Source organism: Apium graveolens, chromosome 11, assembly GCF_009905375.1.
Source record: "Apium graveolens cultivar Ventura chromosome 11, ASM990537v1, whole genome shotgun sequence".
Classification (NCBI taxonomy): domain Eukaryota; kingdom Viridiplantae; phylum Streptophyta; class Magnoliopsida; order Apiales; family Apiaceae; genus Apium; species Apium graveolens.
The window spans coordinates 68,026,115-68,050,502 of NC_133657.1; the positions used below are offsets into that span (position 1 = coordinate 68,026,115).

Here is a 24,388-nt window from a genome sequence, read left to right on the forward strand (position 1 = left end):
GTAAACATGGGAGATCGTATTGTTCAAGCTGATCCAGCTCTTATGGATTTTTCTCGGCCTAAAATTGATGACATTCAGTCAAGCATCCTTCATCCGGCTATTCAAGCTAACACCTTTGAAATCAAGCCGGGCACTATTCAGATGGTGCATAATTCTGTTTCTTTTGGAGGAGCGGCAACTGAAGACCCCAACATGCACATAAGAAATTTTGTCGAGATCTGCAGCACTTTTAAGTATAATGGCGTGACTGATGAGGCTATCAAGTTGAGGCTTTTCCCATTCTCACTGAGGGATAAGGCTAAAGACTGGTTACATTCTGAACCAGCTGGGTCCATCACTACGTGGCAAGATCTTGCGCAAAAGTTTCTGGTGAAGTTTTATCCAATGGCAAAGACTGCTGCTATGAGGAGTGCTCTTACTCAGTTTGCGCAGCAACCTACAGAATCTATGTGCGAGGCTTGGGAACGCTACAAGGAAATGTTGAGAAAATGTCCACATCATGGAATGCCGGATTGGATGGTGATCACTGGTTTCTATAATGGTTTGGGGGCCCAATCTCGGCCCATGCTCGATGCAGCAGCTGGAGGCGCCTTATGGGCTAAAAGCTATACTGAGGCGTATAATCTTATAGAGACGATGGCTGTAAATGAGCATCAAAACCCAACTCAGAGGATGACATCAGGCAAGGTAGCAGGTATTCTGGAAGTTGATGCAGCCACCGCTATTGCAGCCCTGCTCCAAGCGCTATCAATGAAGGTCGATTCTCTGGCTACGTATGGAGTTAATCAAATAGCTATGGTTTGTGAGCTTTGTGCAGGTTCTCATGCTACGGATCAGTGTTCTCTTGTCAACGAATTTGTTCAGTATGTGAATAATTATCAGTGACAACAGCAGCCTGTGCCAGCGACCTATCATCCTAATAACAGAAATCATCCAAATTTCAGCTGGGGGAATAATCAGAATGCTATTCAGCCACCATATCAGCAAGGAGTGAGTAAACAGTTTAACCCACCTGGATTCCAGCAACCACAGCAGTATGCTACAAGGCAATCATATCCTCAACAGGGAAGTGCAGCTGCACCTACTAGTGCTGATTTTGAGGAACTTAAGCTATTGTGCAAGAGTCAGGCGGTTTCTATCAAGACCTTGGAAAATCAAATCGGTCAATTAGCCAATGCAGTGCTCAATCGTCAACCTGGCACTCTTCCCAGTGACACGGAAGTACCAGGCAGGAAGGAAGCTAAAGAGCAAGTCAAGGCTATTACCTTAAGGTCTGGAAAAGTAGCTGATGCTGAAAAGGCAAAAGAAGTCGAAGCTGAAGTTAGAGATGAAGAATCTAAGCAAAAGGAGAAAGCGGCGGAACCAAGGAAGACTACTGTTGAACACACTCTTCCTGAGGCTAATACAGGGGAGAAACAGCTCTATCCTCCACCACCTTTTCCTAAGAGATTGCAACAACAAAAGCTGGATAGACAGTTCGGGAAGTTTCTGGAGGTGTTCAAGAAACTTCACATCAATATACCTTTCGCTGAGGCTCTGAAACAAATGCCTAGTTATGCGAAGTTTATGAAGACTATTCTTTCAAGGAAGGTGAAACTGGATGACCTTGAAACCGTTGCTCTCACGGAAGAATGCAGCGCTGTTCTGCAGCAAAAGTTACCGCCAAAACTGAAAGATCCAGGAAGCTTCACCATTCCTTGCACCATTGGCAATCTAACTTTTGACAAGTGCCTTTGTGATTTGGGAGCAAGCATTAATCTGATGCCGTTGTCGATCTTTAAAAAGCTGGATCTGCCTGATCCAAAACCCACATACATGTCGCTACAATTGGCTGACCGTTCCATTACTTACCCAAGGGGCATAGTTGAGGATGTGCTCGTCAAGGTGGATAAGCTCTTCTTTCCTGCAGATTTTGTTATTCTGGATTTTGAGGAAGATAAGAAGATTCCCATAATCTTGGGGAGGCCTTTCTTGGCTACTGGCCGTACCTTGATAGATGTGCAAAAAGGGGAACTTACTATGCGGGTCCAAGACCAGGATGTGACCTTCAACGTATTCAAGGCAATGAAATTCCCTACAGAAGATGAGGAGTGCTTAAAAGTGGATGTGATTGATTCTGCGGTTACTTCGGAACTCGATCACATGCTAATGTCTGATGCATTGGAAAAGGCCTTAGTGGGGGATTTTGACAGTGATGATGAAGATAGCAACGAGCAATTACAATATCTGAACGCTTCTCCCTGGAAGCGAAAGCTGGACATACCATTTGAATCTCTTGGTACTTCTGACCTCAAGAACGCTGAAGGGAAGCTCAAACCATCAATAGAGGAAGCACCTACCTTGGAGCTCAAACCATTACCTGAACACTTGAGGTATGCTTTTTTAGGTGATTCATCTACGTTACCTGTTATTATTTCTTCTGACCTTTCAGGTAGTGAGGAAGACAAGCTCTTAAGGATTTTGAGAGAATTCAAATCGGCTATAGGATGGACCATAGCAGACATCAAGGGGATAAGTCCTTCATATTGTATGCATAAAATTCTGTTAGAGGAAGGTAGTAAGCCAACTGTGGAACAACAGCGAAGACTGAATCCGATCATGAAGGAGGTGGTGAAGAAAGAAATTCTGAAATTGCTAGATGCAGGCATCATTTATCCTATTTCTGACAGCTCGTGGGTGAGCCCCGTATAATGTGTACCTAAGAAGGGAGGTATCACTGTGGTTGCAAATGAAAAGAATGAGCTCATCCCTACTCGAACAGTTACAGGATGGAGAGTATGCATGGATTATAGGAAATTGAACAAAGCCACAAGGAAGGATCACTTCCCTCTTCCATTTATTGATCAGATGCTTGACAGATTGGCGGGACATGAGTATTTTTGTCTTCTGGATGGTTATTCCGGGTATAATCAGATTTGTATTGCACCAGAGGATCAGGAAAAGACTACCTTCACTTGTCCATTTGGCACATTAGCTTTTCGTAGAGTTTCGTTTGGGTTATGTGGCGCCCCGGCCACCTTTCAGAGATGTATGATGGCTATATTCTCTGACATGATTGGAAATAACGTCGAAGTGTTCATGGATGACTTCTCCGTCTTTGGACACTAATATGATGAATGTTTGAATAATCTGCGCGCCGTACTCAAAAGATGCGTGGAAACTAATTTGGTGCTTAATTGGGAGAAATGTCATTTTATGGTGTGTGAAGGCATTATCCTTGGGCATAAGGTCTCTAGCAAGGGTCTGGAGGTGGACAAGGCCAAGGTGGGAGTCATTGAAAATCTTCCCCCACCCAATTCTGTGAAAGGAATTCGTAGTTTTCTTGGTCATGCGGGTTTTTATCGGCGATTCATCAAGGACTTTTCAAAGATATCTAAGCCGTTGTGCAATTTGCTTGAGAAAGATGTGCCTTTCAAATTTGATGATGAATGTTTGGCAGCATTCGAGACTCTCAAGAAGAGTTTGATCACTGCACCAGTTATTACAGCACCAGATTGGACAGAACCGTTTGAGATGATGTGTGATGCGAGTGATTATGCGGTAGGTGCAGTTCTGGGGCAGCGCAAGAAAAATATCTTCCATGTGGTCTACTATGCGAGTAAGACTTTAAATGGTGCCCAATTGAACTACACCACTACTGAGAAGGAGCTTTTGGCTATAGTCTTTGGCTTTGAGAAATTTCGATCTTATCTGCTTGGTACGAAAGTAACAGTATTCACTGATCATGCAGCTATTCGCTATCTGGTTTCTAAGAAGGATTCGAAGCCGAGACTCATTCGTTGGGTGCTTTTACTTCAGGAATTTGAGTTAAAGATCAAAGATAGAAAAGGTACTGAGAATCAAGTAGCTGACCATCTCTCTAGGTTGGAGAATCCCGATTCTACTTCACAAGATAGGACGTTAATCAATGAATCTTTTCCGGATGAGCAGTTGTTTGCAATTCAGGAGGAAGAACCATGGTTTGCCGATATTGTAAACTATCTCGTCAGCAATATAATGCCTCTTAATTTGACATCCGCTCAAAAGAAGAAGTTTCTGCATGAGGTGAAGTGGTATATGTGGGATGAACCATATTTGTTTAGACAGGGAGCTGACCAGATCATCAGGAGATGTATCCCGTTCTGTGAGACGGAGGGGATATTACGAGACTGCCATTCCACGGTTTATGGTGGACACTATGGAGGTGAGAAGATGGTAGCTCGTATTCTGCAAGCAGGTTTTTTCTGGCCTACTTTGTTCAAGGATGCTCATCAGTTTGTTTTAAGGTGTGATCGTTGCCAAAGAGTGGGAAATTTGTCAAGGAAGGATGAGATGCCATTAAATGTGATGCTTGAAGTCGAGGTCTTTGATGTGTGGGGAATCGATTTCATGGGGCCTTTTATCTCGTCTTGCAATAATCAGTACATCTTGCTGGCAGTCGATTATGTCTCAAAATGGGTCGAAGTTAAAGCTTTACCGACAAATGATGCAAAGGTAGTACTAAATTTTCTTCATAAGCAAATTTTCACAAGGTTTGGAACGCCTCGGGTAATCATAAGTGATGAAGGATCGCATTTTTGCAACCGTAAGTTCACTTCTATGATGCAGCGTTATAATGTGAATCATCGAGTAGCTACTGCCTATCATCCGCAAACAAATGGTCAAGCGGAAGTGTCTAACAGAGAGATAAAGCGTATTTTAGAGAAGGTTGTTTGTCCGTCAAGGAAGGATTGGTCTTTAAAGCTCGATGAAGCTGTTTGGGCTTACAGAACAGCATACAAAACTCCACTTGGGATGTCACCGTTTCAGTTGGTGTACGGTAAGGGATGTCATCTACCGGCGGAGCTTGAGCATAAAGCCTACTGGGCATTGAAGAAATTGAACCTGGATTTAGATGCAGCTGGTAAGAAAAGAATGCTTCAGCTTAATGAACTTGATGAATTTCGACTTCAAGCGTACGAGAATAACAAAATGTATAAGGAAAAGGTGAAGAGGTGGCACGATAGGAAGCTACATCCTAAGTTATTTGTGCCAGGGCAACAAGTTCTTTTATTCAACTCTCGGCTCCGACTTTTTCCTGGGAAGTTGAAATCAAGGTGGTCTGGACCTTTTATTGTCAAAACTGTGTTTCCACATGGAGCGGTGGAAATTTTTGAGAATGATCCGGACCAAGCATTCAAGGTTAACGGTCAGCGGTTGAAGCACTACTATGGGGACATGGCAAACCGAGAGGTGGTTAGTGCCATTTTGTTGACTACTTGAGAAAGGTACGGAACGTCAAGCTAATGACGAAAACGAAGCGCTGCGTGGGAGGCAACCCATGAATTGTTGTTACAGGAACCCTTAGAAGTTAATAACCTATCCAAAAACATAAAAAAATCAGAAAACAGGGGCTGAAAAAAAAAATTCCAGAGACCCTCTGCGCGCCCGCGCAGCTATGCTGAGCGACCGCGCAGCTTGATGCGCGCCCGGGCAGATATGCTGAGCGGCCGCGCAGGGGTCGAATTCCAGAAAATTTTTTACAGTTCAGAAAAAAATAAAAAACACAAAAACAGTTGTAGCCCATAAACCCACGAATTGTTCCCACTACCCCATCATTTTATCCCTTAATTCCCAAACCCTAATCTAATCCACACCCTATATATACATACACCTATCCTACATATCTCCCACAAAACTTCTTACACTTAAACCCTCTCACAAACATCAAAAATCAGTTCTTACACACTTTTATTCACGAATCAATAGCACCCAAGAGAGCACGCACTATTGACAGCAGCAGCACAGTTCCTACTGCTGATTCATCGAGGGGTACTGCTGCAAGGCCTCGGTTAACTGACGGAGCTGCGGAGGAGGAGTACACTAGGCTGTTGGGGAAGCCGATTCTGAAGGAGAGGGGGTTTTTACCATTAGGGAGGGATGGTGAGTTGTTGCCCATGATTACAGAGAAGGGGTGGATAGCTTTTTGTGAGTCACCCGAAGCAGTACCGATGAGCGTTGTTCGCGAGTTCTACGCGAACGTGAAGGATGAAAAGAATGGGTTTTCTGTAGTCCGTGGGCTAACGGTTGATTATCATCCTGCGGCGATTCGCCGTGTGATTGGACAACGAGAGAGGAAGCCCGAGGAGGAGAACTGGAATGAAAAGACTGCTGAGGATTTTGACTTGGATTTGATTTGTGCGACTCTCTGTCGACCAGGCACAGTTTGGAACCGCAGTCCAGTCAATAATGAGTATCGTCACTTTCCGGCGATCGCCATGAACAGGTATGCCCGTGCATGGAATGCATTTATATGTGCTAATATTTTGCCTTCTTCACATGCACACGAGGTCACAGTTGAGAGAGCACAGTTGTTGTGGGGAATTCTGCATGATGAGTACTATGTGGACCTTGGTGAGTTTATATACCAAGGAATTCTGAAGTTTTTGAGGGGAGCAAAGCATATGAACATCCCTTATGCATCCACTGTTACGAAGCTATGCCGAGCAGTGGGAGTGAACTGGCCGGCTCATGAGCAGTTGCAGTTGCCAGCAGCTCCGATAGATTCTGGCACTCTGAATGGGATGCAGGAGTGGACCGGTGGTGAGCCTGAGGAGCATGGGCTGGGTTATCGTCTTCCAGGAGGGCGTCCAGCACGAGGTGCTACTATGGCTAGGCCAGGGCGTGGTGAGGCTGGTTCTTCGAGAACTCAGGAGGGTGCTGGGATGGGTGATGCCCAGTATAGGAGGCTTTCACGGCGGATGGATGCCATGTATGAGACGCAGAGTAGGTTTGCTCAGGAGCTCACCCTTGCGTTAGGGACTGCTTTTCGAGGCCTTGGAGCTGATATCCAGTGGCCAGTTTTTGGTGAGGACTCTGCATACCCGCCGCCTGATACTCCGCCCACTGAGGGTGATGATGATGATGACTCCGAGTAGGTATACCCTGTGTTCCTTTCTACTACTTTCACTGAGGACAGTGAAGATTTTTAGCTTGGGGGTGGTAGTTAAGGAATATTGTGTGTGTGTCATTTAGTTGCATATTCATGATAGTTTAGTTCATATAGTTGCATAATTTATGCCATATAGTTTTTTTTATGAATGTCATGTAGCTCATGCATTTACTATGATCCCTTTTGCAATGATTTATCGACTGAATTGTGATATTGATGCGAGTGTAGTGATAGCATTAAAGTGATATTAAGTTGTGTAGGTTGATATGCATGCTAGAAACAATTGTAAGTCCACTAAGTCTTAAAGAATGTGTAAGGGCTAGATTGTTGTTATGATTTGGTTATTTTCAAGGTCAATCTATTTATTATGCTTAGAATTCGATTATAGGTTCTTAGTGATAAAGACATGAAAAAGAAAAATTTTTGGAGAAAAAAATATGGAAGTTGTTGCTAGTTGTGGCTAGGCGTCAAATGGCTAGTAGCCGGCTCGCATATGTTGCGAGTAGTCTAGGGTTGAGCAAGATGGAACGAAACGCACTTGCTCAGAAGTTATAAAAAAAAAAAAATTTGCATAATTGATCAAGAGTGGGCTCTTTGGTATTCGAGTTATTAAGTTCTTAGGGGACTTTGTGCCTAGTGACCTAAGGCTTTTAGAGTCTGGGATCCGCTAACCTAACGCTCGTTACATGGATACCATTGTAAAAGTCTTTTGTGGACCTCACTCATGTTGGATTTTTAAACGCAGCGGGGCGTGGAAAAACACTTTTACACACACAAAATCCAAATAAAAGCATATAAATCGTGAATAAAAATTCGAGGGATCGAATCTAACCTTTTAAAATTAATTCGGAGACAACAATCAGAGATCCTTAGTAGTTGCTCCTCAAGTGTGAAGCACTCCACCGATATCCACCAAGAAAATGACTTTTAGGAGGAGGAGGAGGTGGAGAGAATTTGGTTTTCTAAAACTTTTGGGTTTCTGGGGTTAGAATAAAAATAGGGTCTATAATAGTGTATTTATAGGCAAAATTTTCAGCTGAATTTTTCCCATAAATATTATTATTATTATCCCATTTATTATTCTCATTAATAATTAAAACACCTTTTAATTATTAATCCTTTTTCTAAACACTTTAGAAATAATTCTCTCTCTTGATTTAATTTCCAAAAATTAAATCCTTAATTAATAATATTAAGAACTTTTCTTAATTAATTTATAATCAATTAAATCTCATTTAATCAATTATTAAATTTGCCAATTAATTATTTATTTCACAAATAAATAATTATTAGCCATTATTAATTAATTCCTCCACCATAAAATCATTCTCTTTTTATGGTGTGACCCTGTAGGTTCAATATTAAGCCGGTAGTAGAAATAAATAATAATAAAACTATTTTATCATTATTTATATAAATTCTCTAATTTATTAAATATGATTAATTAATTAATCACATTTATTCTACATCGTGAGTGATGCTTCTCAACATATCGCGACTATCCGGATAATATGAATTCACTGCTTAGAATACCAAGAACCTGTCAGTGAATAGTTACCGTACAATAAACTCCTTCTACCCTACAATGTCCCGATTAAATACAAGGCATGGATCTCGTGTCAAGCCTATCTAATTCAATCACTTTGCTTACCATTTACTATGCGTAGTTCTATGCAAATTAGAAACTCCTTTCTAATTTCATTTACTCTGGCCAGAGATTCCTGAACTAGCATAAGTGGATCAGCCTTGAACATTCGCTTCCTTCACTGGAAGGGGTAGATCCTTTATTGATCATACACTATCTTCGTGTACAAATTCCTATACCCAGAAGAGCCCTAATAATTGTCCCTGGAGACTAAGGGCTAAACCAAAGCATAGTTCAGTGTACACAAGATGACTATGATGACCTCAAGTCTAAGGATACTTGTACAACTATCACTAAGCGAACAACTGCTGACACGTGAGTGAACTCCATCAGTTATTCAGCTGGGCGAGTCATGTTCAGTGAACTTATTCCATAATAAGCACCTACATACTAGCTATAGTGTCACCACACAAATGTCTATGAGAACAGACATCCTTCATAATGAAGCAAGCATAGTATGTACCGATCTTTGCGGATTATTAATTACCAGTTAGTAATCCTATGACCAGGAACTATTTAAGTTTAGAGTTATCATCTTTTTAGGTCTCACTATTATGATCTCATCATAATCCATAAAAAGCTTTACTCTAACTATGGTATATCTTATTTAAACACTTAAATAGATAAAGCCCGTAATAAAAACAAAACAAGTCTTTTATTAATATCAATGAAATCAAAACAGATTACATAAAAGTTATTCCTAAATCCTCATACATGATTGGACTTAGGACATATTCCTTTCAATCTCCCACTTGTACTAAAGCCAATCACTCTGGTATCTAATACCCATCTCATCTTTATGACGATCAAAGTGACTTTCAAAAAGTAGCTTTGTGAGTGGGTCTGCTATGTTGTTGTGTGTGTCAACTCTAATTCAATACAATATAAGAAATGTTACCGCGCTCCCACTAACCCTTTTGTAGACGCATGGTTCATCTACATTTTTGATAAAATCAAACTCTTTGATTATCTCATCAAAACGAATGTTCCATCTTTCGAGAAGCTTGCTTTAAACCACATTAATCGCAAGCAAAATCCGAACTGATTTTAACAGGGCTACATGTAAAAAGTTTCATCAAAGTCAATCCATTGCCTTTGTTTGAATCCTTTTCCCAAAATCCTGGCCTTACAGGTCTCCACCTGGCCATCTGCTATAATCTATCTTTTGTATACCGTATACATAGATTCCATTCTGGATTTCATGGCACTTTGCCATTTCTCTGAGTCAAAACTACTCATAGCCTCATTATAGGTCACAGGGTCGTCATCATCAAATGATTGACAACTCATTGTCATTCTCAATGACAAGGCCATATTACCTCTCAGGTTGGAAAAACACTCTCCCTGACCTATGAATGGGCTGTTCCACAAAAGGTTGTTCAGTCAGAACAGGTGTTTCCACTTGATCCGTAGTAGTTTGTGCTTCTTGAACTTCATCAAGTTCAATTTTGCTCCCACTGTTTCCTTCAAGGATAAACTCCTTTTCCAAGAAGGTAGCATGTCTGGATACAAACACCCGATGATCGGTGTAAAAGTAATACCCTAAAATCTCTTTAGGATATCCCACAAAACTACATTTTACGGATCGATATTCCAGCTTATCTGGGTCAACTTTCTTGACATAAGCTAGACATCCCCAAATCTTAACGTGTTTAAGACTCGGTTTCCTTACTTTCCATATCTCATACGGAGTTTGAGGAACAGATTTTGGAAGGCACCTTATTCAGTAAATATGCTGAGGTTTCCAATGCATAGCCCCATAGGAATACTGGAAGATTTGCATAGCTCATCATGGACCGAACTATGTCTAACAAAGTTCGATTTCTCCTTTCAGATACCAATCTGGAGGAGTCCACTGGGAGACTATACCATTTACTTAGAGATAATCTAGAAACACTCCATTAAAGTATTTACCACCTCGATCTGATCGAAGAGTTATGATACTATGTTTGGTTGTTTCTCCACTTCATACTTATTACTCTTTGAACTTTTCAAAGGCCTCAGACTTGTGTTTTATCAAACACATATCCGAATCTAGATCTATCATCTATGAAAGTAATGAAGTATGAAAATCCACCTATGGCTTGCTTAGACATTGGTGCACATACAACTGTGTGTACCATTCCTAGCAAATTTGCAGTCCTCTCTCCATGTCTACTAAATGGAGACTGCAATGCCACTATAAAGTGAGATTTTCATCATCCCTTTTCTTTTATTAGTTTGTTCAATCTGAAATAAATTATGTCACATAAATACAGACCATTATTTAAAGCACCACGTCCATAAAGAATATTATCTCTAAGAATAGAACATTCATTATTCTCAATAATAAATGAAAAATCCAGCCAAGTCTAACTTGGGAATAATATTCCTCACAATCGAGGGAACAAAATAACAATTATTTAAAACAATAGTCTTGCCCGTAGGCATATGTAAATGAAATGATTCTACATCTTCAGCAGCAACTCTTGCTCCATTTCCCATCAGTAGAATCACCTCCTCTTCCTCAAGAGTCCTACTTCTCCTTGGTCCCTGCAACAATTGCAGATATGAGAACCACAGGCGGTATCTTATACCCAAGTAGAAATGACATATTCACTTCTATCATGAACATACCTGAATCAGAAGCGGTAGTCTCACTACCCTTCTTCTTCAATTCTGCAAGGTAAACCTTGCAGTTCCTCTTCCAGTGCCCCACCTGGTTACAGTGAAAGCAAACAACTTTGCTCTTGGGGTCTTCAGCTTTTGGTGGAACCGGCGTTTTCTCACCTACTTTCTTCTTCTTGGAAGAGTTCCTCTTCCTTTTCTTAGGATTAGAACCTTCACCAATTAGAAGAACAGAACTCTTCTTAGGGGGAAAATTCGATTCCGCAGTCTTCAACATGTTGTGGAGTTCAGGCAGGCTGACATCCAACTTATTCATGTGAAAGTTCACAACAAACTGCGAGAACGAACTCGGAAGCGATTGCAAGACCAAGTCTTGGCTCAGCTCCCCATCCATGGCAAAACCAAGTTGTCCAAGACGTTCAATCAAATTGATCATCTTAAGTACATGGTCATTCACAGATGATCCCTCGGACATCCTACACCCGAACAGCTCCTTCGATATCTCATATCGAGCTGTCCTCCCTGCCACATCATACAACTCTTGTAGATGCATGAGGATAGTGTGAGCATCCCTATGCTCATGTTGCTTCTGTAGCTCAATGTTCATGGAAGCTAGCATGATGCATTGAGCAACATTTGCATCATCTATCCACTTACGATACACAACATGTTCATCATTATGTGCATCACTAGCAGGTTCAGTAGGCTTAGGTGAGTCAATCACGTATTCCAGCTTCTCAATCCTGAGAACAATTCTCAAGTTTCGAAGCCAGTCAGCATAATTAGGACCAGTCAATTTGTGAGCATCCAGTATGCTCTGAGTAATAGTGTAGAAGACATAACGTACAAAGTAAATCTGTAAATGATAAACACATAACAACACTTAGCAAATATTCGATTTCATTTCAAAACACTATATGAATCGGGTCTTTATTCATAAGTGGCTCCCACTAGTTTTCCTAATTTATTCAACCCCCTACATGAAAAATTAAGCATTCATAATGCTAGTGGGAATAGGGATCCTACATTCCATTACACAACCCCGGCTGTAGCACGAACCACCATGCAATGTTCAATAGGCAGACAACTCTTGTCAATTACATCTCATGTTATTCCCTAATCAAACTTTAGCCTCTTGAATAATTGAGTCTCGGCTGTAGCACGACAAACTCAATATTCTAAGTCAAGTCTAACCCAACATTCCGTACAGTTGAATCAGTCCCCAAAGGCCCACGGCTGTAGCACGTACCGACCTTTAGATTCTTATTCAATGTACACATCTCTATGTAATAGACAAGTATTTCTTATTTCGAAATCAAAGCCCTCGGCTGTAGCACGAACCGACAATGATTCAAAAATAAGAACTACTTTTCTATCATGTTGGAAGGCTATGACCGACACAAGCCCGTTGTGTCATTGGCCAATTACTACTTGATATTATTTAATTTTAGAGGGATTATATTACGTTACAATCATAATCAAATTATAAAGAAATTCTTCCTTTTAAATTAAATATTTCAAATCAATAATCAATAATCAGATGATTCCCAGATCGGGTGGAGCATTGTCAAGAGGCGTCACTTAATAACCCTTTCTTACAGATAGAAATCTGTTGTTGACAGAATCATCCTTTCTCTCATATCGAAAATTCATATTCAATTACGTGTTTCACAAACACAAGAATCTCATGATTGTATTCATAATATTGTTCTTAAGGTTATGAAACAATTTCACTGTACTAGGTTGTCTAACAAACGCCTTATGTTCATTTAAGTTCACCTAAATCTATCATCGCATGATAAACTAAGCATATATCACATATATTAACATGAATAAACATCAAGATAGGCATGTTATATCATCTAGCACATTATTCTAAGCATTATACATCTCTATGTATCACATGAAGCATTTAAAAGCAATTAAAAACAGTCAAAAACAGCTTTAAAACACTTCATGGAAATATAAACAGTTCAAAACTTTTATATAAACTAAAATTGATCGCTCCATTAGATCCGTCTCGGAAAAATGAATCCAACGGTATATTACACGCCCAAAACGGAGTTACGAAACTCCCAGAAAATCAAATTTAATATGGACAGTCGGGCTGTAACGCATTACAGGAACGCGTTACAAGCCCTGTAACGCATTCCGGTGATGCATTACAGCCTTTTAAGCCATTCAAAGGTGTAACGCATTCCCTCAATGCGTTACAGGTGTGTAACGCATTCCCGGAATGCGTTACACCCCTATATTTTTTTTTTCTTTTTTTTTTTTCAGCTGCCGTCTTTTTCTCTTCTCGGAATCCGCGCCGCCTGACATTCTCTGCCTACATTCTTTCCGTGCACAGACAGCAGTACAAATACAATAGCAGATGCACAGACATATACATACATACAATTCATATATATATATATATATAAGATTTATTTACTTATTAAATTACGAATTTTAATTGAAACAACTTCAAAAATTCATAATAAAAAATCTATACATCCTAAAATTATGAAAAAAATACACAGATGATCTACAACACTTGTAGAACCCAGATCAACATTCAAAATTATTATGAGAAACGATTTCTCATCAGACAAAATTAATCCATGATATAACTTGTAAAAATCATAATTAATTCATAGAAGCACATAAAATTCTGAAAATTTTACCACAGATCTATATGCATACAACCTATGCTCTGATACCATTGTTGGATTTTTAAACGCAGCGGGGCATGGAAAAACACTTTTACACACACAAAATCCAAATAAAAGCATATAAATCGTGAATAAAAATTCGAGGGATCGAATCTAACCTTTTAAAATTAATTCGGAGACAACAATCAGAGATCCTTAGCAGTTGCTCCTCAAGTGTGAAGCACTCCACCGGTATCCACCAAGAAAACGACTTTTAGGAGGAGGAGGAGGTGGAGAGAATTTGGTTTTCTAAAACTTTTGGGTTTCTGGGGTTAGAATAAAAATAGGGTCTATAATAGTGTATTTATAGGCAAAATTTTCAGCTGAATTTTTCCCATAAATATTATTATTATTATCCCATTTATTATTCTCATTAATAATTAAAACACCTTTTAATTATTAATCCTTTTTCTAAACACTTTAGAAATAATTCTCTCTCTTGATTTAATTTCCAAAAATTAAATCCTTAATTAATAATATTAAGAACTTTTCTTAATTAATTTATAATCAATTAAATCTCATTTAATCAATTATTAAATTTGCCAATTAATTATTTATTTCACAAATAAATAATTATTAGCCATTATTAATTAATTCCTCCACCATAAAATCATTCTCTTTTTATGGTGTGACCCTGTAGGTTCAATATTAAGCCGGTAGTAGAAATAAATAATAATAAAACTATTTTATCATTATTTATATAAATTCTCTAATTTATTAAATATGATTAATTAATTAATCACATTTATTCTACATCGTGAGTGATGCTTCTCAACATATCGCGACTATCCGGATAATATGAATTCACTGCTTAGAATACCAAGAACCTGTCAGTGAATAGTTACCGTACAATAAACTCCTTCTACCCTACAATGTCCCGATTAAATACAAGGCATGGATCTCGTGTCAAGCCTATCTAATTCAATCACTTTGCTTACCATTTACTATGCGTAGTTCTATGCAAATTAGAAACTCCTTTCTAATTTCATTTACTCTGGCCAGAGATTCCTGAACTAGCATAAGTGGATCAGCCTTGAACATTCGCTTCCTTCACTGGAAGGGGTAGATCCTTTATTGATCATACACTATCTTCGTGTACAAATTCCTATACCCAGAAGAGCCCTAATAATTGTCCCTGGAGACTAAGGGCTAAACCAAAGCATAGTTCAGTGTACACAAGATGACTATGATGACCTCAAGTCTAAGGATACTTGTACAACTATCACTAAGCGAACAACTGCTGACACGTGAGTGAACTCCATCAGTTATTCAGCTGGGCGAGTCATGTTCAGTGAACTTATTCCATAATAAGCACCTACATACTAGCTATAGTGTCACCACACAAATGTCTATGAGAACAGACATCCTTCATAATGAAGCAAGCATAGTATGTACCGATCTTTGCGAATTATTAATTACCAGTTAGTAATCCTATGACCAGGAACTATTTAAGTTTAGAGTTATCATCTTTTTAGGTCTCACTATTATGATCTCATCATAATCCATAAAAAGCTTTACTCTAACTATGGTATATCTTATTTAAACACTTAAATAGATAAAGCCCGTAATAAAAACAAAACAAGTCTTTTATTAGTATCAATGAAATCAAAACAGATTACATAAAAGTTATTCCTAAATCCTCATACATGATTGGACTTAGGACATATTCCTTTCAACTCATTGCACGGTCAAATAAGCATTTGAGTTGTAAATAAAAAGCACGATTCCGTAGTAAGCTCCAGAGTTCTTGTAGTGTTGTATATCACTTTGTGCCTAGAATTTTTTATTCTTTGTATAATCGTAGGATTGCCTTGAGGATAGTCTAGTCATAGTAATTGGTCTAGTTCCGAAGCATATCTGTTAAGCATTTGCACACACCACGTTTCTGGCTGTATGTCCGTTTGCATGAGTTTATTGATCTTTAGTTGTCTAACTGCATTCGTTGAGATGTAACAATTTGGTTGGTTAATTGTAGTAAGGGGGATCGTTGCATTTTCATATAGATTGCATTCATGCATATTTGTATTTGTTTTTGAGTCTGTGACGCTTGAGGACAAGCATCGATTTAAGTTTGGGGGTGTGATAAGTGGCATTTTACATCACTTAGAACATCTTAAAATGGCTTAAATTGGTGTCTTGAAATCAAGTATTTTGTGTATTTGATGCGTTTTTCTAGTGTTTATGCATTTCAGGGTATTAGTTGTATTTCGGGGGAGGAATCATCAAGAATAAGCCTTGGCATGTGTTCACCATTGCGAGAGGAAAGGAATGGGCAGATTACGGCGAAGAAGCGGAGCAAACTTGGATTTTTTCCAGTGGAGGCCTGCGCGCCTGCGCAGCTATGCTGAGCGGCCGCGCAGCAACCTGCGCGCCCGCGCAGCAACCTGCGCGCCCGCGCAGCTATGCTGAGTGGCCGCGCAAGGTCGGGGAAAAAGATAAATTATTTTAGACTTCTACTTCTGGTTGGCTTCCAACTTCTATGTAATCTGAGTTTTATGGGACTATTATATAGGTAGATTTGAGACGTTTTCGCAGAGAGTATTAAGGATATTATGTTTTAGATTGTGTTTTACGCAAGAAGCGAAGGAGATAAGGAAGAAGGCCGATTTAGCACACCGCAACGAAGAGGAAGCATATATTCTTGTGATTCTTGTTTCATTGTAACGTTGGATGCTAGTTTTCTTGCTTTGACTTATTTACTCTTGTGACGTACTCTGTTTTAATATAATTAGTTTAGTTATTATTTTCTTGTGTTTGTTTGTCATGATTTCATATGAACCCATGATGGCGATAAGAACTATTATGGGCTAATCGTGATCATGGGGTTGTAACGGATTTATTATGGAATTCTTTAGTTAATTGTTTAATACTTTAGTGTGTGATGATTGCATGATATCTAGTATTGGTTGTGCGTATTCGTCTTATGTGCGTCGCGAACATATAAGATAGGGTGTTAATCTCTGGTGAAGCGACGGTGGATCTTGAGATTTAGAACTTGCCATGCTAGCATAGGTTCATGTACGTTGAGCATGATTAGTGGGTAACTCTAACAGTTTTATTTGCCCTATGTAATCAAAAGGAATAACTTGTGCTTAATTCATTGTGTTGTCAATTTCTGTAGATATATAGGAACTCAACATAATTGATGACTATTCAACTTCTATCTTAATTGTGGATGTTTGGTAGAATGGTATTAGTACAATGAAAGTTGGCTTTTATCAGTTTTGTGTTATTCGATTAATATCATCACTGTCACATGCTAAAGGTAATAACAATGGCTATAGAAGGAAGTAATAATGAAGTTGTGATCTCATGAGTGTTTTATTATTGATAAATTGAAGTGTTAGTTAAGTGGTTAATTAAGTAGTTAATTATAGTTAATATTTAATCAACAATTTTAAGTGTTATTATCTTAACATTGAGAAGTAATCATACATTGGTGAGTGAGTTTAATTAGACAATAATTTAGTCTGAGTGTCTGAGGGAACGAACTAGAAAGTATTCTATATTACTTGCGAACGCGTATACTTGCGTGAATATTAGCGTGTGTTTTCGCCCTAACAATCTCCCCAGGACTAATAAACCTGGATGCATCTGCGGATACTGGATCTGACATAGGTGCAGATCAGTAACTTGTTGACAATAATTCAGATATTACCTGATGAGTCACAAGGAAATGTCTTCACAGACATTAGAAGGAAACTTTCATCTTTATGCTAAATTCTTTGGATCATTTTTTACCTTCCCAGAGTTTAAATCTGGAACCCTAAAAGGGAAACTAGGAACTTGTAGATTATGACTCAGATTCATCTGGCGAGTCTAACAAGGATGGGGATTTGCGAACTCCCATTGTACTACATGTGAGCTCCTTAAGGATGGCTAAGGTGATCTTCCTTGTAGGTACAACTGGATTTTGGAGCTATGGGAGGAGCGATACACTAATGGAGAGAAGAGTGAAACACATGTGAGGTACACAAAATAGAATCACACACTCACAGTAAGGAAGAAAGACAAAAACCATATCCCATTCCCTATCCCTAAACATGGTTCTTGATACTTCGGGTCTAGAATTTGTTTATGATTGGAACCTAACTCTTAGGGACCTAACAATTACAGATTGGATTAGAATACTCCGGGACCTAACAAGTTGGGAGCTGACAATTGGTAACAATTGGTGATCTCACATTGGGGAGGTATAAGGAGACGGGAAGATTGGTGAACATGATGATCAACAGTGAAGTCATTCTTGCAGCATTTAACAGGACATGGTTGATCAGACTCTGACTTGTTATTTCTTTTCCAACCAAGTAACATATGAGAACTCCTTCAGATAACATCATACATTCCTTCTCTAAGGGGGAGATAAAAGCTTATATAATAGTTTGGAGGATTCCTCAAGTAAGGGGGAGAAATAGCAGGGAGGAAGAAAAAGGTAAAGCCATGTACACTACACCACACCATTGTTGTTTGTAACTACGGATCCTGTTGTACAGGAGAGGTGGTAAACACAAGGTGATTTCCTAGTGATCAGAAGAAGTGGTTTGGTTCATCACTATTCTTCATAAGAGGAGAAGCTGTATTCCAAAAGGGGAGTTCAATTGGTTTTTTTATCTACGGATCCTATTGTACGGGAGAGGTGGTAAACGAAGGTGATCTCCTTTAAGTAGTTGATTTTCATAGGGGAGAAGCAAGAGATATATGTGCTTCTCAACAGGAAATGTGGTTGTACAAAAGAAGCTGCTAATGATTACTTCAAGACTGAAAAGTATTATCTGGAAGAGATTTGAAGAACCAAGGAAATGAAGATGAAACTACTTCAAGATCTGTTCAGTGCTAGATGAACAAGCATCTTTCATTTCAGTTACTCAAGAAATCTTGAAATGCAGTATTTGATCAAGAAAACGTGTAGCATTATTTACAAGTCCCGGTACTTTACTTGTTCTAGTTTTTAGGTGAGTTATCCTCTCTATTTAATTTGTTTGTTAGGTTTAACAATCAAATAAGGGGAGATTGTTGGTGAGACTGCATAGCTGTATGAACAGTTACGTGATAACTCAACACGAGAACAACACTAGAACATGACAGGTTTATAATACTACGTCTACACAAGAAATCAGAAGAAATGATGACAAGGCAAATACAAAGAATCAAAAGATTAGAAGAAAGCTTGAAGTCTGTTTACAGGTCACTGAAAGAAGCTCATTAATATGTTCATGCCTCAGTGAAGAATAAAGGTTAAAGACTTTCAAGGTTTCAGAAATGTAAAAAAATCAGTGTATAAGTGCTACCAGAAGATTTCAGTGTATTGGCATTGATTGAAGATAGATAGTGTATGAAGCATAGGAATCTGAAGAATTGAAGACATGGTATAGACAGAGGTTAAAGAAGACAACTACAGTCTTGAAGTAATACTCACTGGCAGGAGTTCATTTATATGTTCAAGCATCGGTGAAGAATAGTGAATTAAGTATTCAAGATTGTAGTAGTAATGAGGACGTTGTCTAAAGTACCAGAAAGTATTCCAGTGAAAGTACAGTTGTTTATTGACAGTCAATGTCTGAAGCGATAAAGTTGTTGCAAGCTTAACAATTTAATCAAGGCCATAATACGAAGACCCGAATCGGGGTTAGTTGTCTGTGAACCAGACCAGTTGCACTAAGCATCAACAGCTCGTGAAAGGAATCTGGGTATTATTATTAGAAGAATTGTTACGTTGAGGAACGTACTGGGATTGAACGTTTATCTGTTAAAGTACGAGAAGAGTTGCGCGGGGTATACAGCTAAACAGCTCAGCGACTGGTGAAGATCAAAGTTTAATTATTAAATTAAATAAATTTGTTTAGTGGACTTTAATATAATTTATTTAATAAACTTAAAATGATTTATCTTATAAAGTTTAAATAAGTTTATTTTATAAATCTAAATTAGTTTATTTATATAAGTTAATTTTAAAATTAATTTAATTACAATTTAAACTTAAAAGGAAAAGAAACAAAAAAAAAGAAAAAAAGGTGAAAAGAAAAAGAAAAAGAAAATACAACAAGAAAAGAAAAAGAAAACAAAAGGAAAAAAAAGAAAAAAAGAAAATAAAAAGAATAAAATAATAAACAAACAAACATTTGTTTGGTTTTTGGTTTATAAAAGAGTACATAAATATGTACCTGTGAATGCATGGTCGCCACAGGATCTTCCCCCCTGGTCACCACAGATGTGTGGTGTCTATTTTGTTTAAGTATTGTACTTGTACTCGTCGGCACATGCATGCAAAATAAACTAAGTAACAAGAGCTCACCCTGTATCCCTTGGTCGCCTTAGAGGAGTTATAGTTGATCGCCACAGAGCTCTCTTCCCTCCTCAGGCACACATCATTGGATATTAAGTCTACACAACAACAAATCAGATCAATTAATTGAAAGTGTTTTGTTCATCTTCTTCTCTCCTAAAACGAGCTGAAGATTGCAGCAAAGATTTACAGAGAAACTCAAGCTTTTTGTATATCCGTTTAACTTCTCACCGGAGTAACGTTATAATGCCCGATTTAATTCTTGTATATTCTTAGGGGCATCATAATCGTTATCCGTTAATTAAATCCTTAGACAAACAGAAGCTAGATCATTGTATATGATTTGATTTGTAAATCTTTGTAGGAGCTAGAAACTTTGTTGTTCTTAGATTGTAGGCGGTTAATTTATTTATCGAAGTGTAGCAACACCCCTCGAGGATTTATATACGAAAATATATTTCTCTGAATATCTTGTTTTCCTTGTTTTTATCATTACAAATACTATTCCTCTCAAGAACACGGAACCACTAACCGAGCACTAAATCTATATCCGCTAAAGATTCGAAAGAATTTTTAATTTAGTGATTATCGTATTCAACCCCCCTTCTACGATAATTCCGGACCTAACAATTGGTATAAGAGCTGACTGATTGATACACAAATCAGGATCCTTAAAAATAATTCATTTTATTAATTTTTCATTTACATAAATTTATTTTGTAAATTTGATTTGAAAAATTTATTTATAAATTTAATTTAAATAAGTTTATTATATGAACTTAATTTAAATAAATTTATTTTATAAATTTAACTAAATTAATTTTATAAATTTAACTAAATTAATTTACTACTTAAATTTTAGTAAATAAAAGTTTTTAATTTGAATTTTTTTTATTTATGGCTGCCTGTTCTTAGTTTATTTGCTGCCAGTTCAGATGTATACACAATCTATTGCTTCAGGGATGTACAATTAAATAGTGGCTTGGTTTAATAACTCTACACAAGGAAATAAAAATGGCGGCCCTGCTTGTTTTATACATGCGCGGGAAATTAAACAAAGCATGCGAGACCCACCTGGAAGAAGTACGAATTTAGCAAATATAGGAAATTAGATTGCTTTGCTTCGGTAAATGGCAGCCTTAAACGCAACACAAACACGTCTCCTCGCTGTCTAGTGCATACTTCGCCACAAAGCAGGAATTCTTGTAGTCGCCCTTGTCGCCACAGCCGGGTTTATTTAATAACTCGTGAGCTTAGTGTAGAGTGCAAATAGAACAGCATGGTGTCGCCACACAAATTTCTTTTCCAATTGAAAGTCGGCGCACAGATGCAAAGTAGTCGCCATACACCTGTGGTCGCCAGAGGAGTTACTCATACATTTTTGTTGCCCTAATTTTTCTTTTTTGAATTATTTATTTTTCCATAAAATTTAAAATTCTTAAATTTAAATTTTTCTTAAATAAAAATTTATATTTTATTTAATTTTTAAGAAAATTCGAAATTATTGAAAATTAGATTTTATGTAAATATTTATTTTTGATAAAATTTATTTTCTAAGAAAATTAAAAATATTGGAAATTTAAATTTCTCTTAAATATTAAATTATGGGTAGTCAAAGAATTGGTAGACTCAGGATCCCTCCGGGCTTTTAAAGTGGATTTTAATCTTTCGAAAAAAATGAAGACATGTGTTATTCAGACGTAGAATTTTCGAATACGGAATTTGAAGATAATGGTTTTCTTACACCGATGGAACTGATTTCAAGACATACAGATGAAAATTATGGAACTTTCTCAAAGGCTTACTCCATAGGATACCACTGGGTTTTCAGACGCAGGGAATGAATGAAATTTCTACAGGTACAATTTTTCTCGGAGATTTTAAGACAACTCTTTGATTCCAGATTATATAGTCACACGGTGGTTTGTACCAATGCTACATTTATCCAGGAATCAATGAGATCATACAGGCAGGAATTATGGAGGTCAGAGAAAATAGTGGGGACATACAGATATTTCAGTTACATGCAGTAAAATTGGAACCTCGGGACAGAATGTAGGAGTCACTGATAGTTAAATCAGAAGAAGCTCAGGTAGAAGTACTTGAGGGACTGGACGTCAGGCCTATCTATTCTGAAGCAGAGATTCTTACAAATTCAGTTCAAGAGGTGATTACAGAATGAGGTTGTGATATAAACAAGATTTGATAGCTACAGGTTTGACAAGCAATATGTATCAAGTAACTATCAGGGGTTTCGTTACAACAGAACAAGAAGCTTGACAAACAAGGATGAGTAGGGATTCGGTTGAAGAGTTGAGACAAAGGTGGAATATTTTCTTAGGAAAGCAGCCAGTCAAAACTTATAGTGCACGGGAAAGAGTTAGGATGGATCAGATGATGAGAATGATGAATATCTTGCTTTCAGATCAATCTCTGAAGATGGTCCAACTCACATATCTCAGGTTTAAATCTTGAACGTCTGCAATATCTTATTCTCAATATTCAATACACGATAAGATCTTAGTGTTTAAATGTTTAACACTCGCACAAGCATGATAACATCACACATAGATAATGCTGAACTAGTTCACTAGATTATTTTTCTGGTAACTAGGATTGATGTTTAACTTATGCATGTTACTTTAGATGATCTTAAATACGTGTTTGAATATTAGTTGAACATGATTGATTGCTTTAGTGAGATATATGTTTTGCAGCATATAAGACCTTTGTTTATGCTTATCTCCTGCATCGTATTACAATGTGATTTATTCATTCGATCTGAATTGTTTGTTAAGATGTATTGGTTTATGTTTGGATTGAGACAGCTAGATGAGATATATCAACAAGATTGACTAGATAGAATTAGTGATTTATATAATAATTCTGTTTGTTCCATATCATGCCTGCATTGCTTAATCATTATGCGTAATGTTTCTGAATGAATGCCATGTACTCCTATTTCAATGCTTGCTTATATTTATGTCATGAATGCATCTATTAGTACTTGCATTAATTGTAGAAAGCATGTTTAGGATTTCAATAGGGCAAAGACTGCTAGTCCTCCTTATGTAAGGTTGGAATCATTTTCCCCTAACCTAGAAAAAAATCTGTCAAGGGTGTTAAAATGGAGAAAATTGTTAGTCAAAAATAAGAATTAGCATGATAAGGTTGTAGCTGTTGGTATCTCTGCTTATGGTAAAATATCTAATCCATCTGGACCCAAACTGATAAGTTGGGTACCAAGAACTGTTAATCCATTTGTGAGTGCAGGACATAACATGTCAATTGATTTATATGTATTCTTGGTAATTCATACTCAAGGCATATGATCAAAGAAAGAGCCTCACAATCAAATGTGATCAACAAAATCTATTCTGTCAGTAATCTTTGGAGATGACTGTAAAGGTTTCATTACGGGACAAGCTATACAGAAAAAGGGATGTCTTCATGGATTCAACAATTGATATCACTGATAACAACTAATCATTGGAGTCACTGATAACAGTTGAAGCAACTTCCTTGCTGGAGAATCAAGGCACAAATCCTCTTATCAGACATTTTTGCATCAAAGGACAATATGTCAATTCAATGAAGGATTAGTGTCTCATCTGAAGCAGGAAGGTTGAAAAGCTTGCTCTTCTTAGAGGAAGGAAATGATATGCTCGTGGCTAGACTATCAGAAAAGGTGAAGTCAATCGTTTCTACTGTAAAGCTTCATCTGACAAAAGTTTAGCTATGGAATTAGAAGCTCTCACCCTTGAACATCAACTCAAGGAACTCTTTTGTAAAAAGGGATTAGTGAGAGGGCTACCTCATCGAAGATGATAAGTATGAGGCATGTCAGAAAGCGAAGTAAAAAACATCACATCAAAGTAAAGGTATACCTTAGTGATGGTGGTTGACTACTCTTATTAAACAAAGTTGTTGTTCGTACATTCTCAAGACATGACATCACAGATGGTGATTAATCGTATCAGAAGATCAAGCTGGAAGCAACTGTAAAAGTGATGATCTTATGGTCAGATAATGGGACTGAATTTAAGAAGCAGTTCTAATTAACATCTGTAACATCAAGAATATTTTGAGACATATTCAGGACTGGGAGCTCCGTTTCATGATGGAGTTGTACAAAGGAAGAACCAGAACTTGATTAAAGCTACAAGGGAAATATCAATCTAATCAAGACCTTCTAAATACCAAAGGGTTGGAGCAGTCAATACAGTTTGCTACAAGTAAGACCAGGCCTT

The 24,388-nt window shown here is 37.8% G+C and overlaps 1 non-coding gene across 1 annotated transcript; it reads right to left on the reverse strand.

Annotated features, from left to right (window-relative positions):
* Positions 1-399: 399 nt before the first annotated feature.
* LOC141698856 (small nucleolar RNA R71) lies at positions 400-506 on the reverse strand. Its single transcript, XR_012565355.1, has one exon. It is a non-coding gene; the product is annotated as a small nucleolar RNA R71 (small nucleolar RNA).
* Positions 507-24,388: the final 23,882 nt, after the last annotated feature.